At 38.9% G+C, this 18,711-nt stretch overlaps 1 protein-coding gene across 2 annotated transcripts in view; it reads left to right on the top strand.

Moving 5' to 3' along the window:
* The window catches only part of FAM210A (family with sequence similarity 210 member A), a 41,153-nt gene that overhangs the window by 7,194 nt on the left and 15,248 nt on the right, over positions 1-18,711 (top strand). Inside the window, exon 2 of one of the 2 annotated variants that reach the window (XM_074340429.1) lies at positions 16,675-16,726. The exons of the other annotated variant lie outside the window; for it this stretch is intronic. The gene's annotated coding sequence lies outside the window, so the exon portion shown is untranslated. The remainder of the gene's footprint in view (positions 1-16,674; positions 16,727-18,711) is intronic. 2 annotated transcript variants of the gene reach the window in all.

Genomic DNA, 18,711 nt, shown 5'->3' with positions numbered 1-18,711 from the left:
ATGGGTGTAGATGCAGGTAACTTTGAGGGGGGAAGGCTGAAGTTGAGAAAATTCACCCCTCATAACTTTGGTTTATTTTTAAAGGGAAGAGAGGGTTCACTTCATCTAATTATTCAGCAACTATTTATTGAGTGCTTCCTGTGTGCCAGCCAGCCTTTCTTCTAAGGCACCTGGGATGCAGCAGTGAACAAATCCAGAAAAAAACAAAAACAAAAAACTCTGTCTTTGTGGGCCAAAGTAAGTGTAATAAATAAGTAAATTATATAGGATGTTAAAAGGTAAGCATTATGAAAAAAAGCAAACAGAGCAAGATAAGGAAGCTAGGGATGTCAGGGCTGGAAGGAAGGGGATGATTGGGAAGCAGTGTTGCAATTTTAAATAGGATGGTCAAGGTAGGCCTCGTGGAGCAGGTGCCATTTGAACAAAGACTTGTAGGAAGCAAATGAATTAGCCATTCTAAATTGTAAAGAGTATTCCAAGCAGAATTTTAAAGCAGAAGCCTTTTTAGCTTCTTTGTGGAACTACAATGGGGCTACTGTGGCTAGAGCAGAGTGAGCAAAGAGAAGACTGAGAGTAGGTGATGCACTCAGAGAGGGAAAGGGAGGAGATTATGTAGGGCTATGTGGGCAATTGTAAGGACTCATTATGCTCTTACTCTAAGAGAAATTGGAGAGTTTAAACAGATGAGAGACATGATCTGATATATATTTTATCTTCAGCTGAAAGTAAAGTATAAGAGGCTTGAGGAGATTGGGAAAGGTGTGGAATGGGAGAAACTGATCAGGAACTATCCTGGGTTGTTACACAGCATTCAAAGCCTTGCTGAGATAGGGTGATGTATCATCAATGTATGCTGGTACTAATTTACTTGTGTCGTTTTTGGTAGTGCTCAGCTATGGAGATGTAGTTGTGGGGAAAGCAAATGGTTGGACTAGCTCAAGATTAGATTTAATGGGCTGGTATTGCAGAAAGACAAAGCAGTAATTCAAATTATGCACTGTAGAATCTAGGCTGGATAACGACTTCAGAGTGAAACCAGGAGGAGCTCTTAGATTTGAAGGAAAAAGAGGGAGGTAGTGCGGCAGGGCCCTGGAATTAGAGTCTCAAGAGAGAGTAAGGGAATGGAGGCTGGAAGTAGGAGAGGGTGCAGAGAATGAGGTAGTATATTTTAGGGATTTCAGTTGTGGAGCAGTATCCAGTGATTTCAAGGTCAAGGGTATGACCAGTGTAGTGAATTGCTAAAGAAGCTGGGATTTTTATGAGTCATCCAAATGGAATAATGACAACAGTTTAGATGAAGGAAGAATATCATCTTGGTTTGAGCAGGTCAGTAGATGAGAAGAAGGAGGGAGAGGAGGAGGAGAAGGAGAAAAACTAGAACTAACCGTTGATACAGAATACTAAGTGCTAGATACATGACATACTTTATCTCATTTAATCATCATAAATACCATATTATTATAAAGTATAATTAATTAACCCCATTTTAGGAATGAGGGAAAAGGCTAAGTAAAGTAATGCCAGAAGGTATTGGAACTCAGATCTTTCTGATAGCAAAGCCTGTATTCTTCCCATTGCAGTGGAATAATATAATACTTGCCAGAGCCGAAAAGGAAGGGGGTGGAAATGGAACCATGTGGTTTCTGGATCAGTGTTACCATTACAGATCACCATGGCTTACCTTATAGAACTCTGAAAAGGGATAGAAATATAAACATTCTGTGTAAATTAATATATTTATATAGTAATTTTGGAAAAATTGTTGATTTTATTTACAAGTGATACATTTCACATTTAAACCTGCTCTGGAAATCAATGAAATTCCTTAGGAACTCACTAGGGGGCAGAATTTAACCTTTTCTGAAGATTAAGAATTTAACAATGTCTCCATCGTTACCACAGCTTGTTTATGTGCCTCAGTTTTGGCATTACAGAGCTCAAAGGCATAATAGCTTGAAGGAGATTATATAATTATATAATAGAGATTAAATTGAATCCACCAAGTGCATTAGGGAACAATAAAGTAACAGCCCAGAAAGTACTACAAATAAACTTACATAATGTTACTTTTTCTAAACAGCAAACTAAATTTGATTTGAAATAGTAGTCAAGGTGTGAAGAGATTGAAATGAATAAATTAGAATATTAATCTATTGAAAAAAGAAAAATTGAATTTCCTTCTGTTTAGTGATAATTAAAATTTGTAAATTTTGTTCTTCACTTACCCATTTTATTATGCTTCAACCTGATGAGTTCTACATTTATCACTTGCTCTACGTTTATCACTTGTACTTCAGATTAAGGCTATACTAAATACCAGTTGTATTTGGCAAGGCCCCAGTGTGCTTTATAGGAAAATTAGTAGTAGACTTTATATTTTAAAGAGTTTAGGTTTATAGAAACATGAAGCAGAGCGATTACAATACATAGAATTCCCATATTATTTCCCCCCTACACACAGTTTTCCCTATTATTAGCATCTTGTATTAATGTGGTACATTTGCTAGAATTGATAAACCAGTATTGATACATTAAAGTCTGTAGTTTACATTAGAGTTCACTCTTTGTGTCTTACAGTTTTATGGGTTTTGACAAATGTCTAATGATGTTTATCCACCATTACAGTATCATACAGAATAGTTTCACCACCCTAAAAATGCCCTGCCCTTCCACCTATTCATCCCTAACCCCCCCCCCATCCTCCCACATCCTGCAGCCCCTGGAAGCCACTGATATTTTTACTGTCTCTATATTTTTGCCTTTTCCAGAGTGTCATAGTTGGAATCATACAGTATGTAGCCTTTTCAGACTGATTTCTTTCACTTAGCACCATGCATTTAAAATTCCTCCACATCTTTTCATGGCTTGATAGCTCATTTCTTTTTATTAGTAAATACTGTTCTATTGTATGGAGGTACCTCAGTTAGCTTATCCATTCACCTATTCATAGGGACTTCATGGTTCCTTTAGTTTGGGGCAATTATGAATAAAGCTGCTATAAACATTTGTGTGCATATTTTAATGTAGACATAATTTTTCAACGCATTTGACGAGGTACCTAGGAGTGCTTTTGATGGGTAGTATGGTAAGCCTATGTTTAGCTTTGTAAAAAACCACCAGACTGTCTTCCAAAGTGGCTCTACCACTTTACATTCCCACTAGCAATGAATGAGAGTTCCTGTTGCTCTACATCCTTCCAGCATTTGGTGTGGCCAGTGTTTTGGATATTAGTTATTTTAATATGTGTGTGGTGGTATGGTAGTCCCTTGTTTTAAGTTACAACTCCCTAGTGACATATGATGTTGATATCATTTTTAATTGAAATATAACATAACGTTATATTTGTTATACAAGATAATAATTTAATATTTGTATATATTTCAAAATGTTTACCACAATAAGTCATGTTAACATCCATCACTACATATAGTAATACTTTTTTTCTTATGATAAGAACATTTAAGATTTACTCTTCTTAGCAACTTTCAAATATACAATACAGTATTATTGATTATAGTCACCATGGTGTACATTACACCCCCCATGACTTATTTATTTTATGTAATAACTGGAAGTTTGTGCCGTTCACACCCATTTCATCCCCCAACTCTCCTCTGGCAACCACCAGTCTGGTCTCTGTACCTATGAGTACGAGGTGTTTTTGTTTTAAGATACCACATAAGTCAGATCATACAGTGTTTGTCTTCTTCTGATTTATTTTACTTAGCATAATGCCCTCACGGTTCATCCATGTTGTTGTAGATGGGAAGATTTTCTTTTTATGGCTGAATAATGTGAATAATACACACACACACACACACACACACACACGATATATATTTAATTTTTTGAGGAACCGCTATACAATTTTCCATAGTGGCTGCACCAATTTACATTCCCACCAGTAGTGCACCAAGGGTTGCCTTTTCTCCGCATCCTCGCCAACACTTGTTATTTCTTGTCTTTGATAATAGCCATTCTAACACGTGTGAGGTGATTTGAGCATTTTTTTCAGATGCTTATTTGCCACCCATATATCTTATTTAGTCTGTTCGGTTCTTTAGCCCGTTTTGTAGTTGGGGGGCTTTCTTACTGAGTTTAAGAGTTCTCTGTATATTTTAGATACAAGTTTTTAAAATCTAACATGTGTTTTGCAAATATTTTCTCCCAGTGTGTGGCTTGTCTTTTCATTCTTAACATTGTCTTTCATTGAGGAGAAGTTTTTAACTTTAATGAAGTCCAACTTACCAATTTTTTCTTTTATGTATGGTGATTTGGATGATCTATGTGAAAAGTCATTGCCAAACCCAAGGTTGCTTAGATTTTCTTCCATAGTTTCTTTTAGAAATTGTATAGTTTTGCATTTTATGTTTAGGTCTGTGGTCCATTTTGAGTAGTTTTGTGAAAGATATAAGCTCTTTGTCTAGGTTTATTTATTTATTTATGTTTATCGCTTTTTTTTTCTATTTTCTTTTTGTTTAATTAGTTTCAGGTACACAGGGCAAAGATACTTAGACGTTTATCATTTATCTCCCTCACACTGTGTGAACCCCCCTTTCCCCCATCCACTATCCCTCTGACATCGCACAGAGCCATTACATTTCCAATGTCTCTAGTCCTAATGCTGTACTCTGCTTCTTGTAAGTATATGCATACATATATATACGTATATATATTTATACATATATATGTATATATATATATATAAAATTATAGTTGGCATTCATTATTGTTCAGCTTCAGGTGTACAGTGCAGTGATCAGGCATCTACATCTTCCCTGAGGTGGTCTCCCACATGGGACAAGTGTCCATCGGATACCCTACAAAAGCTTTACAACATTATTGATTACATTCCCCAAATTAATTTTCAAAACCGCGTGGCCATCTTGTGGTTACCAACTGTTTTCTAAACCCCTCACCTTCCCCCTTATCCCCAACCCCCCTCCCATCTAGCAACCCTCAGTTTTTCCTCTGTGTCTCTAAAACTGTTTCTGATTAGTTCATTCACTTATTCTTTTCTTTAGATTCCACATATAAGGGAGATCATATGGTATTTGTCTTTCTCTGTCTGACTTATTTCACTTAACATAATGTTCTCTAGGTCCATCCATGTTGTTACAAATGGTAAGATTTCTTTCTTCTTTATGGCTGTGTAATACTCCATTGTATAAATGTACCAGTTTCTTAATCCAGTCATCTACCGATGGGCATTTCAGTTGTTTCCATGTTTTGGCTATTGTGTATAGTGCTGCAATAAACATTGGCGTGCATAAAGATTTTTGAATTACAGTTTTGGATTTCTCTGGATAGATACCGAGGAGTGGAATTGCTGGCTCATAAGGTAGTTTCATTTTCAGATTTTTAGGATACCTCCATACTGTTTCCCATAGTGGCTGCACCAGTCTGCAATCCCACCAACAGTGCAAGAGGGATCCCTTTTCTCCACATCCACCCCAGCACTTGTTGTTTGTTGATTTATTAATGATAGCCATTTTGACTGGGGTGAGGTGGTATCTCATTGTGGTTTTTATTGGCATTTCTCTGATGGGCATTTCTTCATATGTCTGTTTGCCATCTGTATGTCCTTTTTAGAAAAATGTCTCTTCATGTCCTCTGCCCATTTTTTGATTGGGTTGTTTCTTTTTTTGGAGTTGAGTTGAGTGAGTTTTTTATAAATTTGTGATATTAACCCCTTATCAGATATATCATTGGCAAATATCTTTTCCCATTCAGTAGGATCCCTTTTTGTTTTATTGATGGTTTCCTTTGCTGTGAAAAAACTTTTTAGTTTGATGTAATACCACATGTTTATTTTTTTCTCTTAACTTCCCTCGTGCAAGGGGACATACCAGTAAAAATGTTACTCTGCGTAATGTCAGTGAAGTTTCTTCCTATATTTTCTTCTAGGAATTTTATGGTTTCAGATAATACATTTAAGTCTTTAAGCCATTTTGAATTTGTTTTTTTGTATGGTGTAAGGAGGTGGTCCAGCTTCATTTTTTTGCATGTGTCTGTCCAGGTTTCCCAGCACCATTTTTTGAATAGACTGTCTTTACCTCACCGTACATTCTTGCTTCCATTGTTGTAGATTAAATGGCCATATAGGCATGGATTTATTTCTGGACTCTCTATTCTGTTCCATTGATCTATGTGTCTGTTTTTATGCCAGTACCATACTGTTTTCATTAATGTAGCCTTGTAGTATAATTTGATGTCAGGTATTGTTATACCTCCCACTTTGTTCTTATTTCTCAAGATTGCTGTGGCTATCCGGGGTCTTTTATGGTTCATATAAATTTTAGGATTATATGTTCTATTTCTGTGAGAAACGTCGTTGGTACTTTGATAGGAATTGCGTTGAATATGTATATTGCCTTAGGCAGTATGGACATTTTAACTATATTAATTCTTCCTATCCATGAACAATGGATGTGTTTCCATCTATTTGTGTCTTCTTTCATTTCTTTCTTCAGTGTCTTACAATTTTCTGAGTACAGATCTTTTACTTCTTTGGTTAAATTTATTCCCAGGTATTTTATAGTCTTTGGAGCAATTGTAAATGGGATTGTTTTTTTAATTTCTCCTTCTGATGTTTTATTATTGGTATATACAAATGCAATTGATTTCTGAATATTAATTTTGTATCCTGCTACTTTATTAATTCATCTATCAGCTCTAATAGTTTCTTGGTAGAGTCCTTAGGGTTCTCTATATATAGTATCATGTCATCTGCATATAATGACAAATTTACTTCCTCCCTACCTATTTGGATGCCTTTTATATCTTTTTCTTGTCTGACTGCTGTGGCTAGAACTTCCAGCACTATGTTGAATAGAAGTGGAGAAAGTGGGCAACCTTGCCTTGTTCCTGATCTTAAGGGGAATGGTTTTAGCTTTTCCCCATTGAGTATGATGTTAGCTGTGGGTTTATCATATATGGCCTTTATTATGTTGAGATATGATCCCTCTATTCCCACTTTCTTAAAGGTTTTTATCATAAATGGCTGCTGGATTTTGTCAAATGCTTTTTCTGCATCTATTGATAATGATAATGTGATTTTTATTTTTCATTTTGTTAATGTGGAGTATCACATTAATTGATTTGCGGATGTTGAACCACCCTTGCATACCAGGGATGAATCCCACTTGATCATGGTGTATGATCTTTTTAATGTATTGCGAGTTCTGTTCACTAATATTTTGTTGAGGATTTTTGCATCTATATTCATTAGAGATATCAGCCTGTAGTTGTCTTTTTTTGTGATGCTTTGTCTGATTTCGGTATCAGGGTGATAGCGGCTTCGTAAAAAGTGTTTGGGAGTCTTCCCTCCTGGATTTTTTGGAAGAGCTTGAGGAGAATAGGTGATAATTCTTTTTTGAACGTTTTGTAAAATTCACCTGTAAAGCCATCTAGTCCAGGGCTTTTGTTTGTTGGGAGATTGTTGATTACTGATTCAATTTCCCTGGTGGTAATCAGTCTATTCAGGTTTTCTGTTTCTTCTTGAGTTAGCCTTGGAAGGTTGTACGCCTCTGGAAAATTGTCCATTTCTTCCAGATTGTCAAATTTGTTGGCATACAGTTGCTCATAGTAATTTCTTAAAATTTTTTGTATTTCTGTGGTGTCTGTTGTCACTTCTCCTCTTTCATTTCTGATTTTATTAATTTGGGTCCTCTCTTTTTTTTAATGAGTCTGGCTAAAGGTTTGTCAATTTTGTTTATCTTCTCTAAGAACCAACTCTTGGATTCATTGATCTTTTGTATTGTTTTTCTGGTTTCTGTTTCATTTATTTCCGCTCTGATCTTTATTATCTCCTTCCTTGTACTCACTTTGGGCATATTTTGCTGTTCTTTTTCCAGATCCCTTAAGGGTGAAGATAAACTGCTGATTAGTGATGTTTCTTGTTTCTTTAGGTAGGCCTGCAGTGCTATGAATTACCCTCTTAGGATTGCTTTTGCTGCATCCCATAGATTTTGGATCATCGTGTTTTCATTTTCACTTGTCTCGAGATATCTTTTGATTTCTTCCTTGATCTCTGGTTGACCCATTCATTATTTAGTAACATGTTATTCAGCCTCCATGAATTGGTGTGTCTTCCAATTTTTTTTCCCGTAGTTCATTTCTAATTTCATAGCACTGTGGTCAGAGAAGACAATTGGTATGATTTCAATTTTCTTAAATTTATCAAGACCTGTTTTATGGCCTAACATATGGTCTATCTTAGAAAATGTTCCATGTGCGCTTGAGAAGAACGTGTCTGCAGCTTTGGGGTGAAATGCTCTGAAAATATCGATTAAATCCAAGTGGTCCAATGTGTCATTTAAGGCTCTTGTTTCCATATTGATTTTCTGTCTGGAAGACCTGTCCCTTGATGTCAGAGGTGTGTTGAAGTCCCCTACTATGATAGTGTTACTGTTGATCTCTGTCTTTATGTCAGTCAATATCTGTTTTATATATTTAGGTGCTCCTATGTTGGGTGCATAGATGTTTACTAGGGTTATGTCCTCTTGTCGGATCGATCCCTTTATTATTATATAGTGCCCATCTTTGTCTTTTAATATGTTCTTCATTTTAAAGTCTATTTTGTCAGATATAAGTATTGCAACTCCAGGTTTTTCTCATTTCCATTTGCATGAAATATCTTACTCCAACCCTTCACTTTCAGCCTGTGTGTGTCTTTTGATCTGAGGTGAGTCTCTTGTATACAGCATATACAAGGGTCTTGCTTTCTTATCCACTCAGCCACCCTATGTCTCTTGATTGGAGCATTTAATCCATTTACATTTAAAGTGATTATTGATAGGTACATAGTTATTGCCATTTTTAAATTTGTAGTTAGATTGTTTTCATCTTTCTTCTATTTACAGAAGTCCTTTTAGTATTTCTTGCAATGCTGGCTTGGTGGTAATAAATTCCTTTAGCTTATTCTTTTCTGGGAAGCTCTTTATCTCTCCATCAACTTTAAATGATAGCCTTGCTGGATAAAGCAATCTAGGTTGTAGGCCTTTGTTTTCTATCACTTTGAGTATCTCCTGCCACTCCCTCCTGGCCTTCAATGTTTCTGTAGAAAAATCACTTGATAGTCTTATGGGAGTTCCCTTGTATGTAACTCTCTGTCTTTCTTTTGCTGCTTTTAGGATTCTCTCTTTGTCTTTAACCTTTGCCATTTTAACTATAATGTGTCTTGGTGTGGGCCTGTTTGGGTTTATTCTGGTTGGAACTCTCTGCACTTCCTGGGCTTGTATGTTGGTTTCCTACATCAGGTTAGGGAAGTTTTTGGTCATTATTACTTCACATATGTTCTCAATCCCTTGCTTCCTCTCTTCACCTTCTGGTATTCCTATGATGTACATGTTTTTGCGCTTGAGGTTATCCCAGAGGTCTCTTAAACCATCTTCATTGTTTTTTATTCTTTTTTCTTTCTGTTGTTCTGTTTGGGTGATCTCTGCTAACTTGTTTTCTAAGTCGCTGATTCGATTTTCTGCTTCATCTAACCTGCTGTGAATTCCTTCAAGTGAGTTCTTTATTTCGGTAATTGTGTTCTTTAGTTCTAACTGGTTGTTCATTATGATTTCTACATCCTTCTTGATGTTGTCTCTAAGCTCCTTAAACATTCTTATCATCAGTGTTCTGAACTCTGTCTCTGATAGGTTGGTTACCTCTGTTTTATTTGGTTCCATTTCTGGATGTTCCTTCTGTTCTTTTATTTAGGACATGTTTCTTTGTGTCCCCATTCTGGCTGACTCTCTGTGTTTGCTTCGATGTATTGGGTAGATCCCTAGAGTTCTTAGTTCTTGCTGGGTTATCTTATGTAGTATGTGTCCTTTATATTTGACTTGCACTACTTCGTTCTTCTCCTCTGCGTGTGCTCCAAAGGTGACTCTTGTGTATATTGTCCTGTTAAAGAAGATCTTTAATTGCTTTTCGCTTGTGAGTAGGTGGGGTTAACTCCTAGGCTGACTAGTTGTAAGACTTGGCTCTGCCCACCGCAGGGTGTTCTGTTGCCTGAGGGTTGACCACTTAGATGTGGTTTGGCCTCTATGGGCTTGTGCCTATAAAGATGTCCCTTTGGGTGTGTCACTTGTAGGTCAAACCCGGTAGTACTCTGGTTTGGTCTGGAGTTGGCTTGTGGGTATGTAGAATCTTGTGCCTCTTAAGCTGTTCCCTGGTGTAGGGCAATTTCAGAACAAACAAATCACCAAGCACAACAACAACATCAACAACAAATACCTTCATATGTAAAAACAACCAACAACCCCCACTCAACACAGGCAAAGGTATCAAAGATATAAAGATAAAACAAAACAGAACAAAACAAACAGCAGTGCCAGTCCTGGCTTAAGCCCACCAAGTAATCTCCAGGTTGTCCTCTGCTGTACCAAAGAGTCCTCTGTGTATTGTGCAGGCAGAGCCGGCCACCTGGTGCCCAGAGTGACCTTGGGACTGCAGATTTAGATGAGTGGGGCTGAGTGGTCTGGATGGTAGTTTCTATAGTCAGTGCAGTTTCTGCTCTTGCCTGCACATAGCCACACTGTGAGTAACACCAGCAGCCCTGTGCCCAGTTCTCCTGAGTCTTAGGGCACTTTTTCTGTGTGTGTGTGTGTGTGTGTGTGTGTGGCGGGTGAGAGGTTTTTGAGCTGCTGAAAGCCCAGAGCTGCATCTGCCGCCTACTGCTGATCCCTGGAAGTGTCTCCATAGTTGTAATTGCCCCGCCCTAGGCAGGCCAGAAAGGGTGGAGGCTGGGGATGGAGGGGTCTTCTCTCTCCCAGCCCAGCCGTATCACACTCTTCCCACAAGCCAGAAAAGATGGTGGCTGGGGGTGGAGGAGTCTCTTCTCTCCTAGCCCAGAAAAATCACACTCTTCTCAGCCTATTCCCTGGGTCAGAGCTGCATGCTGGTCTTCCCAGAGCCTGAGCACTAAGGCTCCTCTGTAATCTGACACTACTCCTCAGTTCAGGGGCCAGTTCAAGTCTCTGGAAGGGCGAGGGTAAGATTGGAAGAGCAGGGGAAGGGGCCCAGGTATGGAGTTTGTGTCCTTTGTCCGGCCTACGGCCCAACTGGAGGTCTCACTGAGGTTATTACCTCAAATGCTGGGTATGCTGCCCCCTCGGTGGGAGAGATCAGCTGTGGGACGCAGGGAAAGAGCCCACCTCCTGGTTTTTGTGTTCTCTGTTCCATCCTGGGATTCCCTGCATCTCTGCAGCTGCGGATGCCCGCAGCGTTTCCACCGCTGCGGATGCGGGCATGTTTCCACAGCTGCAGATGCCGGCCGCGTCTGCACAGACGAAGGTGCGTGCTGCCTCTCCACAGCCGCACATGCGGGCTGCGTTTCCACAGCCACAGTTGCGAACCGCGTTTCCACAGCCGCAGATCCAGACCATGTTAACACTGCTGCAGATGCGGACCGTGTTTCCACCGCTGCAGATGCTGGTCGGCTCCCAACAGCCGCAGATGCAGGCTGGGTCTCCAGAGCTGCAGATGCAGGTTGGGTCTCCACTCCGCTCCCTTCCCTCTTCCCCTGCTCTCCCAATTTGCCCATCTTCAAGTAATCCTTGCACGAGTCTCTTAGCTGTTCTGCATGATGAGCAGAGAGTCCTTTGATGGGTTATAGATGTCCCATTTGTGATAAGATCCGGAGGAGAACGCAAAAAAGGCACCCCGCTGCCGCCATTCCTATGACATCACCCTAGGTTTATTTTTTTGCATGTGGATATCTACTTGTTCTAGAACCATTTGCTGGAAAGACTATCCTTTCTCCATTGAATTGTTTTTGCTCCTTTGTCACAAAACAGTTGACTGTATATGTGTGTATCTCATTCTGGACTCTATTCTGTTCCATTGATGTATGTGTCTTTTTCTTTCACCAAAACCACACTGTTGATTATTGTAGCTTTATGTCTAGTATCTTAAATGTCTAGTATCAGACCTCCAACTTTGCTCTTCAGTATTCTGTGGTTATTCTTGGTATTTTCTGTATAAAATTTAGAATCAGGTTGTTGATATCTACAAAATAGCTTGCTAAAATTTTGATTGAGATTATAATTTGAAGTTAGATCACATTGGCAAAAATTGATATATTAACAATAATGAGTCTTATCTATGAACATGGAATACCTCTCCATTATTTAGATATTTGATTTCTTTCATCAGAGTTTTATAGTTTTCCTCATAAGATCTTGTACACATTTGTTAGAGTTATACCTAAGGGTTTTTTGTTGTTGTTTTGGGTTTTTGGGGATGCATTTTGGACAAGATTTCAGTCTTTTTTATGGCTGAGTAATATTCCATTGTATATATGTACCTTTTCTTCCTTACCCATTTATCCCTTGATAGACATCCAGGTTGCCTCCATATCTTGGCTATTGTAAATAATGCTGAATGAACATAATGGATGCACATGTTCAAAGTAGTGTTTTGGGTTTCTTCGGATAAGTACCCAGAAGTGGGATTACTGGGTCCTTCTTTTTCTCTTGTTATAGACTTTGTTTTAAAGTCTATTTTGTCTGGTATAAGTATTATTACTCCAGCTTTTTTGTTTGTTTCTGTTTTCATGAAATATCTTTTTCTATCCCTTTACTTTTAGTCGGTGTGTGTCTTTCCATCTGAAGTGAGTCTCTTGTAGGCAGCCTATGTTAGGGTCTTGTTTTCTTATCCATTCAGTCACCTATGTCTTTTGATTGGAACATTTAATCCATTTACATTTAAAGAAATTGTTGCTAGATATGTAGTTATTGCCATTCTATTATACATATATTTTATCTTTTTCTTTCCTTTTTAAAGAAGTCGCTTTAATAACATTTCTTGTCATACTGGTATTGTGGTGACAAACTCCGTCACCTTCTTATGTGGGAAGCTCTATTTGTCCTTCCATTCTAAATGATAGCTTTGCTGGGTAGAGTAATCTTGGTTGTAGGTCTTTGCTTTTCATCACTTTGAATATTTCCTGCCAACCCCTTCTGGCCTGCAAAGTTTCTGTTGAGAAATCAGCTGACAGTCTTATGAAAGCTCCCTTGTAGGTAGTAATTAACAGCTTTTCTCTTGCTGCTTTTAAGATTCTCTCTGTGTCTTTAAGCTTTGACATTTTAATTATGACGTGTCTTGTTGTGGATCTCTTTAGGTTCATTATGTTTGGGACTCTCTGCACTTCCTGGGCTTGTATGTCTATTTCCTTCATCAGGTTAGGGAAGTTTTCTGTCATTATTTCTTCAAATAGGTTTTTAATTCCTTGCTCTCTTCTCTTTTTGGTACTCCTATGATGCAAATGTTAGTAAACTTGATGTTGTCCTAGAGGCTGTTTAAACTATCCTCATTTTTTTTTTTTTGGATTCTTTTTTCTTTTTGCTGTACTGATTGTGTGTTTTCTGCTAGCTTATTCTCCAAATTGCTGATTCAATCCTCTGCTTCATCTAATCTATTGATTCTCTCTAATGTAATCTTCATTTCAGTTATTGTATTTTTTCTGAGTGGTTCTTTTTTATGTTTCTACCTCCATTTTCATGTTTCCTATCTCTTTGTTGAAGTTCTCCCTGAGATCACTGAGCATCCTTTTACCATTGTCTTGAACTCTGCATCTGGTAGATTGCTTGCCTCCATTTTGTTTAGTTCTTTTTCTGCAGTTTTTTCCTGTTCTTTCATTTGGGACATGTTTCTTTGTCTCCCCATTCGGCTGCCTCCCTGTGTTTATATATTAGGTAGAACTGCTATGTCTCCTGGTCGTAGTAGAGTGGCTTTATGTAGTAGGAGTCCTGTGAGGCCCAGTGGCACAGTCTCCCTGGTCACTGGAATTGGGTGTTCCAGGTGTGTTCCTTGTGTGATGTGTGTGTTCTCTTCTGTTATAGTTGAGCCTTTGTTGCTGTTTGCACATCAGTGGGAGGGATTGACCCTTGGGCTGACTGGTTGTAAAGCATGGCCATGACTATAGTAGAGGAACTGTTGTGCAGGGACTGACCCTGTGGAGCAGGATTCACGTTAGCAGGGCTCTGGTGCCTCCCCAGTCTACCATTTGGCTGTGTCACCCATGGAGGTGGTGGGGTGATTCTTAGTCTGGGTCAGAAGCTGGCCACTGTGCATGCTGGCTGCTGGACTTCCTGGGAGGGGCCCTGCCGCAGGCCAGTTTCAGCTGCTGCCTGTGCCTTGCCTGGGACCACCTGGAAGGAGCCACAAAGCAACCTTTAGATCGCTGCCAGCCTCCCTGAACTTGGAGGTGTCTTGGAGATGCTGAGCTGTGAACTGAGGCCAGCTGCTGCTAGTGCCAGGCTTGGGGCTGCTTAACAAGAGGTACGGGGCATGTTAAGGCCAAATGCTGCTTGTTTGGGGTTTGTGATCCTTTGAGAGATTTCAGGAAAGTCTGCAGCATGAGCCAAGGCAGGTCATGGAAAAGCCACTGGAAGTGGCTTGGGTGGGCCTGCAGGTTGGGTGGGAGGGGTCGCAGGGAATCACAAGGGCAGGGTGGAGGAAAGGTGTTAGCTAGATTGATGGAGACTCAGATATGGCGCCCACATGCATGTACATACTCGGATTGGGGAGGGCTCAACAAAGAAATAATGGCTTCTGCCAGCATTTCTGTCTGGGAGAAAGCTGTCCCTCTAGCCCTCTCTGTGCAGCCTAACAATTCCATTTTCCCCTGTATATCCTTGGCACCTTTTGAGCTGCTGCCCCAGAGCTGGAGATCAAAGTGAGTGAGTCTGTCAGCAAGTCCATGTGCAGGCCCTTTAAGAGGAGTGCCTGGGACTCAAGCCGCCCTTCATCTCATTCATTCACAATCTCTGTTGGTTTTCACAGCCAGAAGTTGTGAGACCTTCTCCTCCTGGCACTGGAACCCTGGGCTGGGGAGCCTCGTGTGGGGCTGGGACCCCCTCGCTCCTCAGGGGGAAACCTCTGCAGCCGAAATAGCCCTCTTAATTTTTAAATGCCACATGCGGGTGTGGGACCAGCCCATTCCACATCTCTGCCCCTCCTACCAGTCTCCATGTGGTCTTTCCTGTATGTCCTTAGTTATAGGACTACTGTTCAGGTAGACTTCAGGCAATTTACCGTATTGGTTGTTCTGTCGTTTAGTGGTAATTTTGATGTGGTCATGAGAGTATGTAAACACAGCATTTACCTACTCCACCATCTTGACTGGAACTCCCAGCCTTCTTCTGGTTTTAATTGAGAAATTTATATGATTCTATTTTATGTCCTCTTTCAGTTTATCAATTGTACTTTTAAAAGAATTGTACACCTGAAATCTAAGTAACTTTGCTAACAATTGTTACCCCAATAAACTTCAATTTAAAAAAATAAAATAAATTTTTTAAATAAAAATAAATATTTCAATGGGTTCCCTGGAGTTCACAATATACATTTAAAGTCCACCTTCAAATAATACTATCCTACTTCATGTGTAGTTGCAAGTATCTGATAGAGTTTTCTCAATTCCTCTCTCCTGTTCCTTGTGACAACACTCTTTCATTTTACTTGTCCATGTGCTATTAATACCCTAATTCATTGTTCCTATTATTATAAACAATTATCATTTGATCAATGAAGAATAAAAAAGATTTTTATTTTGCCTTTATTGGTTCCTTATTCCTTTATGTATATCTGAGTGTCTATATTATTTCCTTCTTGAAGGGCGAGTACGTTGGCTATGAATTCCCTCAATTTTTTGTCTCTCTGATAAAGGGTTTATTTTTCTTCTACTTTTGGTGGATAACTTTGCTGGATATAGAATTCTAGTTTGTTGTTTTTTCTTTAAACTTTGCCTGGTTTCTGATGAGAAGTCAGTTCTAATTTTTATCTTTGCTCCCCTATAGGTAAGGTGTTTTGTTTTTCCCCTCCAACTTCTTTCAAGGTTTTCTTAGTCGTTCTTTCTTTTTTTTTTCCCCCAGCTTAAATATGATAGGTCTAGATGTGGATTTTAGATATTTATCCTGCTTGGTGTTCTCCGAGCTTCCTGGACCTGTGATTTAGTGTTTGTTTGTAATTTTGGACAATTCTCAAATTTCATATTCAGATATTTCTTCTGCTTTCTCTGCTTCTCCTCCTGCCATTCCTATTACGTGTATGTCACACATTTTGAAATTGTCCCATAGTGCTTGTTATTTTGTTTTTCTTACTTTTTCCATTTGGTTAGTAACATATTAACCATAGTTATTTTAAATTCCCTAAGAAGACATTGTTAATTTGTATATTTGGTACCCAAAACTTCCCAAGCTGAAGATGCTACATTGATTTTAGAAATCATTTATTAGAGATTATTTGAGTCTTTTAAAAACTGGCAAGTTGGGCCTGCCCAGTGGCTCAGGTGGTTGGAGCTCTGTGCTCCTAAGGCCGAACGAAGGCTGCCGATCGATTCCCACATGGGCCAGTGGGCTCTCAACCACAAGGTTGCCGGTTCAACTCCTGCAAGGGATGGTGGGCTGCGCTCCCTGCAACTAACAACTGGACCTGGAGCTGAACTGCACCCTTCACAACTATGATTGAAAGGACAACTTGGAAAAAATGCTAGAAGTACACACTGTTCCCCGATAAAGTCCTGTTCCCCTTCCCCAATAAAATCTTTAAAAAAAACACCCAACAACTGACAAGTTGTTGATATTCACTGACCTGTATTTTATTGAGCACTCACTAGATGCCAGATTTTGCACTTTCCCTGTAACTACCAGGAATCACAACAAACTCTTTGCCCTACAGGAACATAGAGTCCACAGGGAAAAAGAAAGAGAAAAGTAAAATCCAATATCTGGTAAGTTTTTAGTGGAGTTTCTTTTCTAGCTTGTGGGTTCCAGGGGCTTCAGAAGGAATTAGTGCCTGTGCTGTGACTTGCAGGAAAATGGCACATAGATGAAGTAGAACTTTCATATACAGAGAATTCATCCACTTTGTGATTTTGTTTTCATAGTTAGATTTCCTGTGGCTGATCCCCATAAGCTGGACGAGGTGGAGGCAAGCCAGAAAGCTCCATTTTTCTCACTCCTGCTTTAAATTGAGCAACTTTGCTTTTATTTATTTTCTTCATTGGACTTCCAAATAAGATTTTGTTTGACCAGAAAAAGAGGAATTCGAATTCACTTAATAGAGAACCAACTCCTTCTATTGAAATTTGTTGTTCTTACTTTTCAGTCAACAATTTTTTTTTTATTTCTTATATAAGAATGAAGCACAAATTAGTTCCTTGTACACTCAGTTGTTGTATTTCTAGGTCTGCTTAAATGTGTGAGGAACAGAAACATGTTCATATAATCTTGAGCAGTGTGTGTTTGGTAAGGATATAGATGCAAGAAAGGAATCTCTGGAACTAACTCATTTAGCCTAATGGAACTGGAATTTCCAGATAGCTGCACTAGAATCTTAACAGCACTCTAATATTTGTGCCCCACTGGCATTTATTCTAATCAATCTTCCCTGCCCTCATTCCTTTGACTCAGTGCCTTTCTCTCTTTCTCTTTCTTTCTTTCTTTCTTTCTTTCTTTCTTTCTTTCTTTCTTTCTTTCTTTTTTCTTTCTTTCTTTCTTTCTGTCTATCTGTCTCTCTCTCCCTCTTCCCACTGCTTTATTACTTTACTGTTGACCCTGCTTCTCTCTGCCTTAGGATTGCTGCATGAAAGGATTCTAACTTGTTTTATCCTCACAACAACCATATGAAGTAGGTACTATTATTAACCCCATTTTACAAGTTGGAAACCAAGGCCAGGGAGGCTAATTAACCTGTGCAAAGCTTACATAGTTTATAGTATTTTCAGGATTTGAACCCAGGCAGTCTGACCTCTCAGATTCCAAGCTCTCAATTGTTAAACTCTAATGTCTCCCGCCTAAAATTAAGTCATGACAGAATCAGACTTTACTTAGAAATTTTTCCCTGCCTTACAGACTAGGGTTGTATATTGAGAATTAGGCATCGTTAATCATGTTCCAGCCACTTACAGTGTGTTAAAGGCTTTAACGACTTAATTCTGTGAAAGGATAGCCACAACAGCAGTGTAGTCTTGTCACTTCACTTGGGTCTAGCGCTGTATTTCATCATCTACTTCCATAACTGAAGCAATAAGCAATTTAGAACACTGCCACCATTTGTAGGTATGAAAATTTCATGCTGTTGGTGCAGGAAAATAACAGGTAACTTTTGTGTAAGAAATAAGCTAAGTCTCATGATTTTAAAAATTTATTACTAAAGTTACTGTGTTTCATTGGAAGAAATTCAAGATTAAGTTATTCATCATTCGAGGTTCTCCAGTTCTATCAGAAAAATTTTAGGGGCCTGTTAGTTCATAACTTTTTCACAATCGCTCGTACACCTGTCTAGATACAGCTGGTTTGAGCTGGGTAGGGTTTATGAGGACTGGCACCTCCATATTGACCAATAACCAAAAACTTTTATTTTTAATTGTAAAAATGAACAGACTAGTGAAATCCAGAAATGAAAGCTGCCAGTAAGCTGAGGCCAGTGTACACAGGTGCTAGCTGTGAGACAATTCCTACCGTACCTTGGTTTTTGTTATTCCTGAAGCCTATTCATTCCAGAATATTTATGATACTACTCAGTCTGTACCTGCTCTCTCCTTTTACTTTCACTCACCTAAGTAGGTTTGTTCCCTGAAATCTAATGAGCATTATTGTATAGGTCATTGGTGTTGTGATCGATTACTTTTGGAGGTCTAGAGTTATTTATTTTCTTATTGCCAAATATGGTAGCCATTACCCACATGTTGCCATTTACATTTAAATAACTCAA

Source organism: Rhinolophus sinicus, linkage group LG09, assembly GCF_036562045.2.
Source record: "Rhinolophus sinicus isolate RSC01 linkage group LG09, ASM3656204v1, whole genome shotgun sequence".
Classification (NCBI taxonomy): Eukaryota; Metazoa; Chordata; class Mammalia; order Chiroptera; family Rhinolophidae; genus Rhinolophus; species Rhinolophus sinicus.
Note: the sequence above shows the minus strand (reverse complement) of the source record. Positions and strands in the feature narration are given on the sequence as shown.